The following is a 15,091-nucleotide window of genomic DNA, read 5'->3' on the forward strand; positions in this document are numbered from 1 at the left end:
CTTTTTAACATGCAAGATGTATCAATCCTTGGTTGTCAAGAGGAAAAAAAAAAAGCTACTGCAAAAGAATTCCTATTAGCTTTAGATATAGAAATTTTAAGAGGTAGTTTTTCATTCCTTCTTCCAGTCCCAAACCTCTCTTTGGGTTAAATCTTATTCAGAGGAAAAGCACTTGGTTTAGAAATGTCCTTTCTCATTTTCACAAAATCTGTTCTAATGAGATGAGTTTTAGTGTTGCTGTGTCTATTAAGAAAAGAGGTGAAGAAACAGAAAATACACTTTTGGTACTATTGCACTTGTTGGGACTAAGGCTTCCAGTACTATATTTTCAGAAGTTAATCAACAGACCATTATGAAGGGGGAAAAAATGCAATTTGAGAGGAAATGAAAATATAATGAAATTAAAGAAGAAAAATTCAACTATAACTCTGTCATCCTAAGATACTCACTGTTAAGCCTTAAAAACAAAAAATTATTTGGCACATACCTTATAGAAACCTAGCAGGACCACCGGGCTTTCTCTCATTTTTCATTTTGTGACAGTTTCTGGCAATTTTCTGCAGATACATGGGTAGAAATCTTTACTGGTGCCCTAGAAGCAGAGATGATCTTTCAACATTAAATGTCTTAGTCTCCTCAGTGGAAATTTTCTTCTCTTGAGATGAATAAAAAGATACGTAATTCTTCTTCTACATATTACTACTACTATGACTGTCAAGAAGCTAAGAAAGTCCTTTCTGATTTTCTGTGTCATAGCAGGAACTAACACTGTATCTTTTTCACCTAAGACCCAAACCTGTAAAGGCAGCGATTGTCTTTCTCCAGTAATTTGAAACAGTCTTCTTTGTGCATCATCTTGGCCACCTTTTAAGTGGAAAGAGTCTAACGCAAAAGATAAAAGAACCTCAAAAAAGAAAAATCAGGGGTGGAGAAACTACTGGTAAGAGAATAAGCAAAGAAATCAGTAGAAAACTCTGAAATGTAATCTTGCATTTTTAAAAATAGTCTTGAATACGTGTATAGAGAATACATATAAAAACTGTGGGGAAAAGAGTCAGTACGTGGTGCCAGGATGTTAGTTTATTAGGAAAAAAGGAATTTTTCCTCATGCCATGTAACAAATTAAGTTCTAGATAGATTTAAGTAATACTATTTTTGAAAATTTTATTAAATAACTAGAAGAATGTCATTTCTGCATATTTATCTAGTCTAGATGGATAAAGTTTTTATATACATTAAAGCAATGGAAGAAATATCAGGGCAAAAGGCCAATAAATTGAAATATAGAGAAATATAAAATTTCTATACCTCAAAAATAATCATAAAAAAATCAGAAGGCAAAAGCAAACTGGTAAGAAGATATTTTTTTTTTCAAAAATTGAGACACAAAGAAAGCTAATAACTGTGCTTTATAAAGTGTTATAGTAAATCAATGAGAAAATGGACAAAGATCATGAACTGATCATTCACAGATGAGAAAACACAAATAGCTAATTATATACTAAACAATCCTCAGCCTCACCAGCGAATACAAAGTTAAGTAACAGGGACATTACAAAATAGCAAAGATTTTAAAATGACATTAATCAATGCAGTCAGAGCTTCAGGAAGACATTAATGTACGGTATTAATGTAAATTGATATAACCTTCCTGGTAATATGTACTAGAGACTGGAAAAATTATATTCTTCATCCCATATTGCTGCTTCTGGTAGATTGCCCTAAGGAGATAATTTGAAGTGCTAAGATTTGTGCATACACACAAAATATTTATTTAAGTATACCCAAGATGTCTAATATTAGGAAAATTATCAATAAATTATGATATGCTCATAGAAAATTATATTACCATTAGAATAATATTTAAAGAATGAATAATAGCATAAGAAAAACATTTTTGATCAATTGAACAAAAACATGGTATGTGAAATCCTGTGTAAGGAATGCTCAGCTATGTGAAGAAAAAAAGAGCATAGGAAAAAATACTGGAACCATTCCTAAATGTGCCTGCATGTGACTAATAAGATTTAGTCATGTTTGTGCATGCTTTTTGAAACTTCTGTATACATTCCAAACTTTCTACCATGTATATGTCTTAATTTTAGGAAGGAGAAATTGAACCTGAATGGGGTTCAGAGTATGCCACCCAAAACTTGCCACTCTGGCAAAAGGCTTATTTTGAACTGAAAACTACTGAGAAAAAACAGGCAGTAGACAAGCCCTGTGACCTCCCCATTACTACCAGGAAGAACGGGTAGTAACCTGATTCTTAACCACCAGAGACAACTCTAGACTCTTAACCAGCCCAGAAACTGCTCCAGGGGAATCTACATAACAAACTTGGCTAAAATAATCTTTATTTTCCATTGGTTCCCCCCATGTATTTACCTTCCTACTGTTTACCACCCTTGGAAATCTAAAACCCTTCTCCTTTGTATTGTCACTTCTCTATAAATTTATTGTTCTTTCCTAAGATGCCATAGGATATTTAGAATGCTTCTCAGGTGGCAGTAATGGTAAAGAACCCGCCTGCCAATGCAGGAGACACAAGAGACGAGGGTTTGATCCCTGGATTGGGAAGACCCCCTGGAGTCGGAAATGGCAACCTACTCTAGTATTCTTGCCTGGAGAACCCACAGAGGAGCCTGAGGGGTTTATAGTTCACGGGGTCACACAGAGTCGGACACAGCTGAAGCAACTGAGCACACAGGCACACAAGATGCCATAGAAGCTCAGCTTGTGACCATTCCTTTGAGTTTCTCATCACTGAGTATCCTATGTGTAGAGTTCAGAAACTTGTTATTCATCTGTCTTTTATCATTCTAATTTGTGGAACCCCAGCCATGAAGGAAGATGGGTACAGGAAAAATAATTATTTTCTTCCTCTATAAATTATCATAATAATTTTAAAAAGAATCAGTGGTAGGCATCTTTCTTCAGCAGTCTTAGATTGTGTTCTGCTTGAGAATAGAGACCACTGGATACTTCAGATCCATAAAGGTACTCTAGCTATTGTGAGTCAGTTTACTCCAAAGGGCAGATTGCTAGGTGATTTGTAAGGTGGCTATTTGCTCTTCTTCTCCTTCCTCAAGGTTTAGTTTCCTCTTCTCTTTCACCCACAAATGATCTAAATAAAAGCCAGGGAATACGAGCAGGACACCCCCCCACCACCACCTTTCCAAGAGTGGCAAGATGGGGTTGTTTCCATCTGTCCTTTCCGGTCTGAGAAGAGAGACTTGAAAGGAATGAAAACACACATTTCCTACAGTGGAAAGGAGTGGCCTCTGTAAGGACCTCGGTGAACTTCTCTGCCCACCTTGTAGACCATTTCTAAATAGGCATAAACATGCTTCATCAGGGAGTTCATTTGCCAAACAGGCAAAGGGAAAGGTCAACCTAAAAAAGTTTATTTTGGTGTTTTAAAATGGTGACTCTTAAAGTGATAAACCCTGTGATCACTATCGCTATTAACAGCATTACAATCACAGCGAGAGCCGGGTCTGAAAATGCACTCAGTCATGCCAGAGTTAACTTGGGCAGAGGAAGGAAGATGAACAGGGTCAGTATTTTTCTCCGGCAAGTCCAAAGTGAGTTTGTTTGTTTGTTTAGTTGAAATTAAAAGCAAAATGCAGATTGTATTTTGTCCACCTCATTTACTCTAACGATTTTAAGCATGCTTCTTTCTGAGGAAATGGAGGGCCAAGTCTCTGATTCATTTCTATGAGACCACACAGGATCCCTGAATGAAAGTATCACTGCCCAAGAAGCTGTAGATGTTTTTGGAAAGCTTTATAGCTGGTTCTTTTCCCTTTAAATCTTGTTGTTGTATTCTGATTGCAGAAAGCATATTTTAAATGGATAGGGGCAAACGTAATTAAAATCTAAGTACACAGATTTGGGGTGTCTGGCCAGGAAAAAAATGTCAGTGATTACAACTTCCTCCAGTTTGATTATATTATTCATTGTGCTGTGTTTTCTTTATATCTAGAACCCAGGAATTAGGAAAATCTAGCTGTTTAATCTAATTTTCTTTGGATTCAAATCTCTCTTTTTTCCCCTCTTGCCAACAACAACAACCAAAAACGTCTAATTTATTTGAGTCAGGACTAAAAGACATGATTCACCACCTTCCATTGCAGGGAATGCAGGTTCAATCCCTGGCCGGGGAGCTAAGATCCCAGCTGGTGCAGGGCAACTGAACCCACATGCCACAACTAGAGAAGCAATACACTGAGGACTCAGCACAGCCAAAAAAAATACACACACATATACTTCATTTGTTAAAAAAAAAAGTGATATTAAAAAAAGACATAATTCAGCCATATGCCACCATCACCCTAAGATTTCATGTTCACTCCCTGAAAATAAATAAAAATAGCACATTATCCTCACACTTGGTGGTTAGGAAGAGAAACACATGGGAAGGGTGGAAGCTAACAGCTCTCCTTACATTGCAACGTGAGGGCCACGGTTATTTGAACCCCTCCACCTGCCCTGAGGCAGCCCCCATGTGCAGAGTCCCAGCCGCAGCAGCTTGGCCCGGGTGACAGAAAACATTCAAAAGAAGTAGAGAGCCGGCCACACTCCATGGGGTTCATTAACTTACTTGTTGTGTAGGAGGGAACGATGTCTGAAGGGCTGCGCACTTGCTAACCAAAATGATCATCACTTAGAAACAGCAAGAAGTTAGATGTTTATCAAGTACCTGGAACCAGAGCTGACTTTCTGTGAAACATCAGTGTGGAATCCAAGCCAAAATCTTGCACTTCTATTTGGCTGAGCCTGAAAGAAGTCATCATGTCAGAATTTCTCAGTAAGGCAAATAACAAAGAGAGGGGAATGAAAACAAGCTGCTGTGGAAAAGGGCAGGGAGGAAAATACCTGCGCTACAGTAGTTACAGAAGAGCTGAGATTGAGAGGCTAAAAAACAAAAAAAGTTGGGTGCATTTCTCTCAGAAAGACAAATGTCTCAAACACAGAAGGGGTATTGAGTTTCTCAGGTAGGTCAGGAAGAAGACGGTGGTTAACCGGGTAAGCTTAATTGTGGGCTTCCCTGATAGCTCAGTTGGTAAAGAATCCACCTGCAATGCAGGAGACCCCAGTTCAATCCCTGAATTGGGAAGATCTGCTGGAGAAGGGGTAGGCTACCCACTCCAGTATTCTGGCCTAGAGAATTCTGTGGACTGTATAGTCCATGGGGTTACAAAGAGTCGGATACGACTGAGCGACTTTCACTTTCAATTATGAGGTGATACTTAAAATTTGGATTGAAGTTAGTTTCAATGGAAGTGCATGTATTTTTTATCTTTCGTTTTTACTTAATATGAAAGTAATAAACAATTATTTTACTTATGAAAGTGCCATCATCACAGGAAAATATAATGTACAAAAGGCCCTCTATCCCACTGCCCTAAAGCAGAGATTATCATTTGTTAAAATGAGGGGTAAAAATATTTTTCACATGATTTGTAGTATATGTTTTAAAATAAAGCTATGGTTATAAAGTGAGAAATATTTTTATGATAATATCAATTTTATCAAGCAAATATATAGAATCAAAAGACACCAAGTAACCCTATAACTAGAAAAATAAAAGTGTATCAAAATATTTTAAAAGTTGGGGGTATTCTTCATGTTTTTGAACATATGCTAATGTATATTTCAGTGTGTGTGTTGTGAGTTCAGGGTCTACTACTTTGACTCCAAGAGACCCCAAAAAGTTTCCAACTTTCCAGCATGGGGAGAAGGAAAGAATATCTGAAGATCATGGGTAAATAATACTTTGAATGTCTCTGCGGCTTATGAAATTGAATTTCAGTCCTATTTAAAGAAAAGTTCCTGTGGCAAGAAATCTTCATATGGGTTTCTCAGGCAGAAGAAGGACAGAAAAAAATTACCCACAAGACTTGGATTGGGCAATTGATTTTAACCATGGTTTCTATTAATTACTCAGAAATTTCAGGCAGTTCTCCACGTTCATACCATCCTTTTCCTTTGTGTAAAATGGGAAGGGTGATGGAAACTCTGAACTTGGGGACTCGGTCTCCCAGCACTGCCACCACCTACACCTTCCTTTGGGCCAACTCTTCTCAGCCAGGGTCACCACTCTGCTAGCTCACGGGAGCCAGGAGGCTTCATTACCTGTGGTTTCAAAGACCTCTGAACTCTCTTAGGAAGGGAAGCTGTTGAAGTTCAATGTCATATTATCCATTTCCTGAAGCATTCATTTTAGAGAGAAAGAGAGAGGAAGAGTATCTACAGTGTGCTATGCTCCAAAGGAAATTTAGAAAAGGATTTTCTATACCTTTTAATTTGAGAAAATGCTTCCTGGTTTGAGAAAAATTACAACAGACTCCCATACAAATAAGATGCATCTCAGAAATGAAATCTTAAATTAGCTATTAATTTAAGGTTGTCAAAATCCAAACTGATCACTCTGTGATCACCCCCATTAGCACAAACCTGTATGATATGCAGTATTGCTGCAGGTTTTATGCTCCTGTGGCATACTTGGTACCACACTGCAACAAAGTTTCCACAAAACTAAGGATGGGTTCATTGGAAGCCTGCCAAAGTTATTTAAGAACTTTTATTCTTCTAAGAGTACATCTTTCCTACTTCGGAAATATTCAAATGTTATTTTCTCTTATGAATTAATGATCATTGAAGATGGCAGTTGTGGTATTTTTAACATTCTTATTTGATCAAAGTTAAACTTGGCAACCATATATTGATCTTCTCACAATTTCACAATTTCCTTTTCTTTTTACATTTTACTGCTCTGCAAAATCCAAACTCTGGAAAACATCAGTCTGTGGCTAATTCTGTCTATATGGTAATAGGGAGAATGCAGATAATCACCATTTTCAATCCAAAGTATCAAATTCCTCCCGTACTAAAACATGAGCCTCAGCTGATGGTAAGTAGGACACCCAGTGTGCTTGATTTGTGTATTTCTCTCCACCCTCTAATGGGGTTCCTAAAATTAAGTCACTGAAAGGTCAAAAAAGGAGGAAGCAGAGGCAAAAATTATCTGAATAATCAATAAACTGGCTGAGTAACAGACCCAGTGTTGATGGATAGAAGTCTCTCCTATGCAGTATTTGGAACATACTTACATTAAAATTTTATTCAAATTTATTTTGATTCAAGTCCAACTGAACATTCTGTATTTTGTCTGGCAACCCCACACCCAATACTATCTGACCCTTTAGAAAATACATAGGAAGTGAAATCTGACTTTAAGTAGCCCATACCTACGCTGCTGCTAAGTCGCTTCAGTCATGTCCGACTCTGTGCAATCCCATAGACGGCCTCCTACCAGGCTCCCCAATCCCTAGGATTCTCCAGGCAAGAACACTGGAGTGGGTTGCCATTTCCTTCTCCAGTGCATGAAAGTGAAAAAATATAGTGAAGCCGCTCAGTCGTGTCCGACTCTTAGCGACCCCATGGACTGTAGCCCGCCAGGCTCCTCCGTCTATGGGGTTTTCCAGGCAAGAGTACTGGAGTGGGGTGCCATTGCCTTCTCCGAGCCCATACCTATAAGTGACTATTAATGCAATACACCTAAGTGGCTACTAATGACATAATCTTATGGTTGTGTTTATGTTGTCTAGTTTTCTCATCTAAATGTGAAATACTTAGATGTTTGGGTTTTTTATAAAGCACAACAACCTTCAATTTAATATAGAGGAGAGTGAAACACGTGAACTTGCCGCCAATTGGCTTACCTTGCGAATGAGCTGATAACCGATGTTTACAGGCAGGTCCTGCCAAGTCACCTCAGCTACCCACTTCCAAGCTGACAGTTCAGGCGCTGCAGAGTAATTCCCTTCAACCCACGTAATGTTTCAGGATTTGAAAGTTTGTATGTGGGAAGAGAAGCAGAAAGCCAGGATCCTGCGAGGTGCTCTTCTATTCAGCACGCAGCCGGCATACTTGTTCTTTGTTTTTTGTTTTGCCCTCTGATGTTAAAGCTAATACAAAGTTAGAAACACTGCCTTTGGAAATAATGTCATTTGCAGCAACATGGATAACCTGGAGATTATCATACTAAGTGTAGTAAGTCAGACAGAGAAAGACAAACAACATAAGATATCACTTATATGCGGAGTCTTAAAAAAAAGGATACCAGTAAACTAATATACCAGAGAAGGCGATGGCACCCCACTCCAGTACTCTTGCCCGGAAAAGCCCATGGACGGAGGAGCCTGGTAGGCTGCAGTCCATGGGGTCGCTAAGAGTCGGACACGACTGAGCAACTTCACTTTCACTTTTCACTTTCATACATTGGAGAAGGACATGGCAACCCACTCCAGTGTTCTTGCCTGGAGAATCCCAGGGATGGGGGAGCCTGGTGGGCTGCCGTCTATGGGGTCGCACAGAGTCGGACACGACTGAAGTGACTTAGCAGCCAACTAATATACAAAACAAAAATAGACCCATAGACATAGAAAACACCCTTATAATTAGCAAAGGGAAAAGGAGAGAAAGGGATAAGTTAGGAATTTGGGGTTAACATATACATATTACAGTATATAAAATACATAACCAACAAGGACCTCCTGTATAGCATACAGAATTATACTCAGTATTTTGTAACAACCTGTAAGGGAAAAGTGAAAGTGAAAGTGAAGTCGCTCAGTAGTGTCCCACTCTTTGCAACCCCATGGACACCAGGCTCCTTCGTCCATGGGATTTTCTAGGCAAGAGTACTGGAGTGGATTGCCTTTTCCTTCTGCAGGGAACTTCCCAACCCAGGGATCGAACCCAGGTCTCCCGCATTGTAGACAAACGCTTTACCATCTGAGCCACCAGGGAAGTCTTTCTGAAAAACAAATATATATATATATATATATATATATATATATATCTGAAAAAGAAATATATGTACTTACATATATATATATCTGAATCACAAATATATCTGACATATATATATATGTATTACTGTGCTGTATGCCTGCAATTAACACAACATTGTAAATCAACTATACTTCAGTTAAAAAATAAAATTAAAAGAATTAAAGTCTACCTTTTTTCACCAGACTACCTGGCAAATGTGGAGTTCCCACCTTACCTTGAAACAAAAGTAAAAATAAAACTGTCCAGTAGTGCTAGTAACCTGCCTGGTAATATCTGCAAGGAAATTTACTTTCCATCTGCAAAGTCGACGCCTATTTTCTGTTAGGGAAATGAACTGATACAAGCTGGAGACTGGGAGGGAAAGCAAGAGTCCAGGCCAGATACTTGGTGTGCATTTCATTTAAATGAATGTGAATGTGAAGAGTGCTTTGTTTTGTTTTTCTCCCCTAGCCACCTCAAGGCTGTTATAGAAGAAACGTATGGGGGCGGGGGGTGGGGGGCGGTGGGAAACAACTATATAGTGAACAGTGCTTGATGTATTTGAATATATTCAAATGAATGGAGTGTGAAACCCAAAATGTAGAATCAGAGGCAATTTTGTGGTCAGTCTCCAGGTGGGTTGCTGAGGATTGGGATAGGAAAGGTGACTTAGATGGTCCCATCCTGGCCCCAGAGCCATCTACCAGGTGAGTCCGGGCAGGTCATGTTGTCCTCTGGACATTAGTTTCTTTCCGAAGGCATTGCAGCAGTTAATACTTGCGTTCCTTTCTACCCCTGATCTAAGGTGGTACAGAGGAGAGGAGAAATTCTTACGTTACAAGTCAGGGAACAGGACTCATCTGCTTATCTACTGGAGGTTCGAAGTCTGTTGATTTAAAATGACAAAGACGCATTGCTTGATCTCGTGTTCTGATCTTCAGATGTAGAAGTGGAGCCATTCTTCATGCCTTCCTCTGCCCATTCCTACCTTGTCAGAGGAAGATTGGTTGTGTTCTTGGTCCTCCCAGGGAACCCATGAGCTCTGTCACCAACAGTCCCTCTGGAATTCCAAACACACAGATCATCGTTATCTTTCTTTTTCAGGGATGTTACTTGGGTTGGATGAGAAATAGGCAGAGTTCAACCATTGTAATTATTTACATAGGTATATGGAAACAGTGTCCGACTTTATGTTTTTGGGCTCGAAAATCACTGCAGATGGTGACTGCAGCCATGAAATTAAAAGACGCTTACTCCTTGGAAGAAAAGTTATGACCAACCTAGATAGCATATTCAAAAGCAGAGACATTACTTTGCCAACAAAGGTTCGTCTAGTCAAGGCTATGGTTTTTCCTGGGGTCATGTATGGATGTGAGAGTTGGACTCTGAAGAAGGCTGAGCACCAAGGAATTGATGCTTTTGAACTGTGGTGTTGGAGAAGACTCTTGAGAGTCCCTTGGACTGCAAGGAGATCCAACCAGTCCATTCTGAAGGAGATCAGCCCTGGGATTTCTTTGGAAGGAATGATGCTAAAGCTGAAGCTCCAGTACTTTGGCCACCTCATGCGAAGAGTTGACTCATTGGAAAAGACTCTGATGCTGGGAGGGATTGGGGGCAGGAGGAGAAAGGGACGACAGAGGATGAGAGGGCTGGATGCTATCACTGACTCGATGGACATGAGTCTGAGTGAACTCCAGGAGTTGGTGATGGACAGGGAGGCCTGGCGTGCTGCGATTCATGGGGTCGCAAAGAGTCGGACACGACTGAGTGACTCAACCAACCAGCCAACCAACACAGATGACACATACTGCTTTAGTTTCTAAATCATACTCTGGACTCAGAGTCTCTTTGCCATATGCTTTCTAGGCCCTTTCCCACTGGGCTTGTTCCAGTCAGAATCTATGAAACACTGTCCTTTGGTCAGCATTTGAAAATTGAACTCATATGGGAATGTGTATACTTTTCAAGATAATCAGCATATACTCCAATTCTGTCCTTTGTAACCATGTAGAAAACATGGTGGAAATTATCCAAGATTTCAATGAAATCCTTTCCGTCCTGAGTCCAGATGCTCATTGATTTCCTCCTGCTTCCACAGATGGCTGTCCTTTACTAATACTAAATCCTAGAGCAAAAATCACAAGTCTTCATGTTCCATTTTATTTTTCTTACCTGGGGGCATTGATGTGAGTCCCCTATTTTTCTCTTTGGGCTCCTTGGATTTATGCCAACACCAGAGCAGTTAAACCAGGCACCCCATTTGCCTTCCAGAAGCTTCTGTGTTATTCTCATTGGTGGGTGCATTCTCAACTTGGACAAACGCTCCTATAGCCCCCAGCCCTCCCTTGACCCCACTTTTTCCTGACCCTCCATTTTTTTACTGTGAACTCTCGTTGGCTTTCCTAAGATGGAAAATCACTGGATGGCCTCTGCCTCTTTGCAGCCCACACCTATTACACTGCTGGCATTTGCCCAAATTAAGCCGCCCCTTCAGGGTCACCTGACACCACATGTGATCAGCCTCATGGGCTGGCAGCATCCCACTGCCTACCCAGGTCATTGCTCCATCCCAGTGCCTCTCAGGGCTCATGGATTTTCTCACTGTCTCATCTCTTGACTGACTCATCCAAAATCAACCCTTTATCGATTCAGCAAGATAACTTGAGTGCCTCTCTCTGTGGGTCATGTGCTCTGCCAGAGGGAATTAAAAAATGCAGTCCTTGCCCTCAAGGAGCTTAGATTCCAGTGAGAGAGACAGACAGTAAAGAAATAATCAGTATACACGTTGACAAAAGCTGTGAAGAAAAGAGAGAGAGACTGGTGAAGCCTATTTTTACATTTTTATTTATTTATTTGTGGCTGCCCTGGGTCTTCATTGCTTTGCGCAGGCTTTCTCTGGTTGCGGTGAGCAGAGGCTACTCTTCATTGTGGTGGCTTCGCTTGCTGAGGAGCACAGGCTCCAGGTGCTCGGGCTTCTGTAGTTGCAGCACACAGAGTTGGAGCATATCTTTGATAATATAGTCCGCAGTGAGAAGCCAGCTGTGAGAGGAGAGGGGTTGGCAATGTCTTCCAGACCTTGGGCTCAGCAGGTAAGCAGACCATAAGGCAGGAGGGAGCGAGGGTGTGTTTGAGAACTGAAAAGGGCCTCTCTAAATCCTCCCTGCTTTTCCAGTCCCTTCTTTCAGAGACGTGGCTGGCTTCACCCACTCAGGCTGATTAATCCATCTTCTGAGCTGCCACAGATAATTCTCTGTGGCTCTCCTTATTTAACACATGCTATTTTTTGTAACTGAACTGTGTGGAAGATCTTTACAAGACTTGGGTTCCATACTTCATCTCTCCAAGAGCATTGATCAAGATTCCATTTATATGTACCGTGCTAAAGAAACAGCTGAATTCTAGTCAGTTCATTCACCATTAAATCAAAAGCCTGGTCTGTGGTAGGTGATATATTCTAGATATTTTGCTTAGAAATAAAGAAACCCCAGTCTAACCATGAGGAAAACATTAGAGAACCCCAAATTGAACAACATTCTATAACACATAGACAAATATGCCTCAAAACGGTCAAAGTCAGGGCTTCCCTGGTGGCTCAGTGGTAAAGAATCCACCTGTCAGTGCAGGAGACAGGTTTTGTCCCTGGCCCAGGAAGACCCCACAGCCTCAGGGTAGCTGAGCCCTTGTGCCCCAAGTGCTGAACTTGTGCTCTAGAGCTGGGGAGCGACAACTACAGAGCCAGTGTGCTGCAGGTACTGAAACCCAAATGCTCCAGAGCCTGTGCTCTGAGAGAAAAGAAGCAACCACAATGAGAAGCTCGTGTACCTCAACTAGAGACTAGCTCCCGCTCACCGCAACTAGAAAAAAGGCCACGAGGCAACGAAGACCCAGCACAACCAAATAAATTTTTTTTTAATTGTCAAGGTCATCAAAAACAAGAAAAGTTCAAGAAACTGTCACAGACCAGAAGAGGCTAAGGAGACGACTGAATGTAATGTGGTGCTTGGATGGCATTGAGACTAGGAAAGGTCATTAGGGGAGAAACTAGTGAAATCTGAATAAACTATGAAAATCAGTTAATAGCAACAACCCAGGAACTTCCCTGGTGCTCCAGTGGCTAAGACTTTGTGCTCCCAATGCTGGGGTCTCAGGTTCTATCCCTGGTCAGGAAACTAGATCCCACATGCCAAAACTAAGAGTTTGCAAGCTACAACTAAATATCCTGCATGCCTCGGTGAAGATCAAAGATCCTGCATGCTGCAGCTAAGACCGAGCACAGCCAAATAAATAAATATAAATAAGTAAAAAACATTAAAAAAAATAGTAACAACCTATTGCTGATTCCTTAGTTATAGTAAACATACCATCATAAAGCCAGATGTTAACCATAGGAGAAAGCAGGCAAGGGGTATAGAACAACTCTCTGTATTATCTTTGTATCATTTTTATAAGTCTAAGATTCTTCTAAAATAGTTTATTTAAATTCAAAATAAATAATCAAGACATGGAACCTGTCTTCTGTGAGTTTACACTGGAGTCAAGAAAATACACTTTTAAATAAACACTTGCAATATAGCACAATAAGAGTAATAATAAAATTATGTACCAAATACAGAAGTAGCCCAAATGCAGCCATGATTGTCACTAAGAATTTAAGGGCTGATTCACTGAGGAGGGAAATGCCTGGAGCTGGGTTTTGAAGGATTTTTGGAGTTTGAAGAATGTAGAAGACAAGCCTGGAAAGGTCAGCATGGAATCCTTTCAAGCAGTTTGGCATTGACAGAAGAGAAGTAAGGAAGAGACGAGAAGAGCACCACTTGGGTATTTGCTGCCCAGTTTTGGTGGAACCGTTGGTAACCTCATTATTGGTGGCTCAGGCTTGAGCATTATTGTCCACCAGAATTCCCTCCCATTACTCTCCACCCAGCTGTGCTGGCCATCTGCTTGGTCATCTTGGACTTTGAAGTTGACTGGACCAAGTTTCAGGAGGTGGATAGAAAACCAGGAGGATAGAACCACAGGAGCTGTAATGTACAGATGGAGACAAGAGCTCAGTGGCCAGGCATGGTTATTCTCTCCTAACTGGCCAGGCCAGCGTGTCTGCCACCCCCATGATTGCAGGTCCAGGAGACACAGGGTGAGTAAGGGCTTTGTGCTTTGTTGGTGCTGCACCCCCAGTGTCCCTGTGCCTGGTTTGAGGTCAGCTCTCAGAAAAAGATTTGATGAATGAAGGAGAAGACTTAACCCCAAGCCCTCAGCCACAGGGAAATGAAGCAGAATGGGAACCTGACCTGGGACAGCCCACCCTCGAGTCTGGAAGTGGCTGACCTTCAGTGGGGATGGCTTCTCAAGTCATCTCTCATGAGACTAGAACAGGTGGTCCAAGAAGAGGAGGCAGTTAGGAGGCAGCTGAGAACTGGGGGTGGAGAAGGGTGTCGAAGGACCATGCTCAAAGGACTAGAGAAAGCAACATCAGTGAGTGAGCCCAGCAGATAGCGAATAAACCAATTGGTGTCAGAGAAGAGATGCAAACATAGAGGGAGAAGCCAAGGCCCTGAGAGATGCTGTGCTGCCCATGGCAGTGAGACTGGGGGAGCAGCAGATTTTCCATTTCCAAGGGCCCCATGGCTCCATGGGACCAAGGACCTCTACAGTGACCTGTAAAATGGAGGTAATCACACACACAGCATCATGGTTTGTGGTGGGATTGAAGCAACATTATCTGCACAAAGCTCCTAGCACAGTGCTTGACACCTAAGTGTTCCATATTTACTTTTGAGATCATTATTATTTTATTGTTCTTACTAGATTCTCAGGAGAACAGAAATCTTATTACTCCACCTACAGCCTTGAGATGAGCATCCCCTAGCCTAGTGTGTCTTTGTTCCAAGGCTGACCCACCCGAATTGAGCTGTGGGCAACCAGGGAAGTCAGGTGTTGAGAGAGCTCTGAAAATACATCTTACCCAGCCCCACCCCCAGAAAATGGTTAAAGGTTCATCTTTTTACTTTGTCATTTAATCAGTGGTTTCACACACATTAACACTGTTTATTTAATTTTTTTGAAAGGGTACACAATACAATATTTGAAAGCATGTAAAGCAGAAGTGTGTTCATGCTTGGTCACTTGGGTTGTGTCTGAATCTTTGCGACCCTATGGAACACAGCCCACCAGGCTCCTCTGTCCATGGGATTTCCTAAGCAAGAATAGGGGAGTGGGTTGCCATTTCTTACTCTAGGGGAACTTCCTG

General features: G+C 41.1%; 1 protein-coding gene and 1 long non-coding RNA gene across 4 annotated transcripts in view; one reads left to right on the forward strand and one right to left on the reverse strand.

Annotated features, from left to right (window-relative positions):
* Nucleotides 1–5,020, reverse strand: part of LOC139185118 (uncharacterized) — a 77,326-nt gene extending 72,306 nt beyond the window's left edge. For both annotated transcript variants that reach the window (XR_011568655.1, XR_011568654.1), the window contains exons 1-3: nucleotides 4,882–5,020; nucleotides 4,607–4,782; nucleotides 488–592 (exon numbers count right to left, since the gene is read on the reverse strand). This is a non-coding gene — a long non-coding RNA (uncharacterized lncRNA). The remainder of the gene's footprint in view (nucleotides 1–487; nucleotides 593–4,606; nucleotides 4,783–4,881) is intronic.
* RORA (RAR related orphan receptor A) overlaps nucleotides 1–15,091 on the forward strand; it is an 801,696-nt gene that overhangs the window by 650,954 nt on the left and 135,651 nt on the right. The window lies entirely within an intron of this gene.

This window comes from Bos indicus, chromosome 10 (assembly GCF_029378745.1).
Source record: "Bos indicus isolate NIAB-ARS_2022 breed Sahiwal x Tharparkar chromosome 10, NIAB-ARS_B.indTharparkar_mat_pri_1.0, whole genome shotgun sequence".
Lineage (NCBI taxonomy): Eukaryota > Metazoa > Chordata > Mammalia > Artiodactyla > Bovidae > Bos > Bos indicus.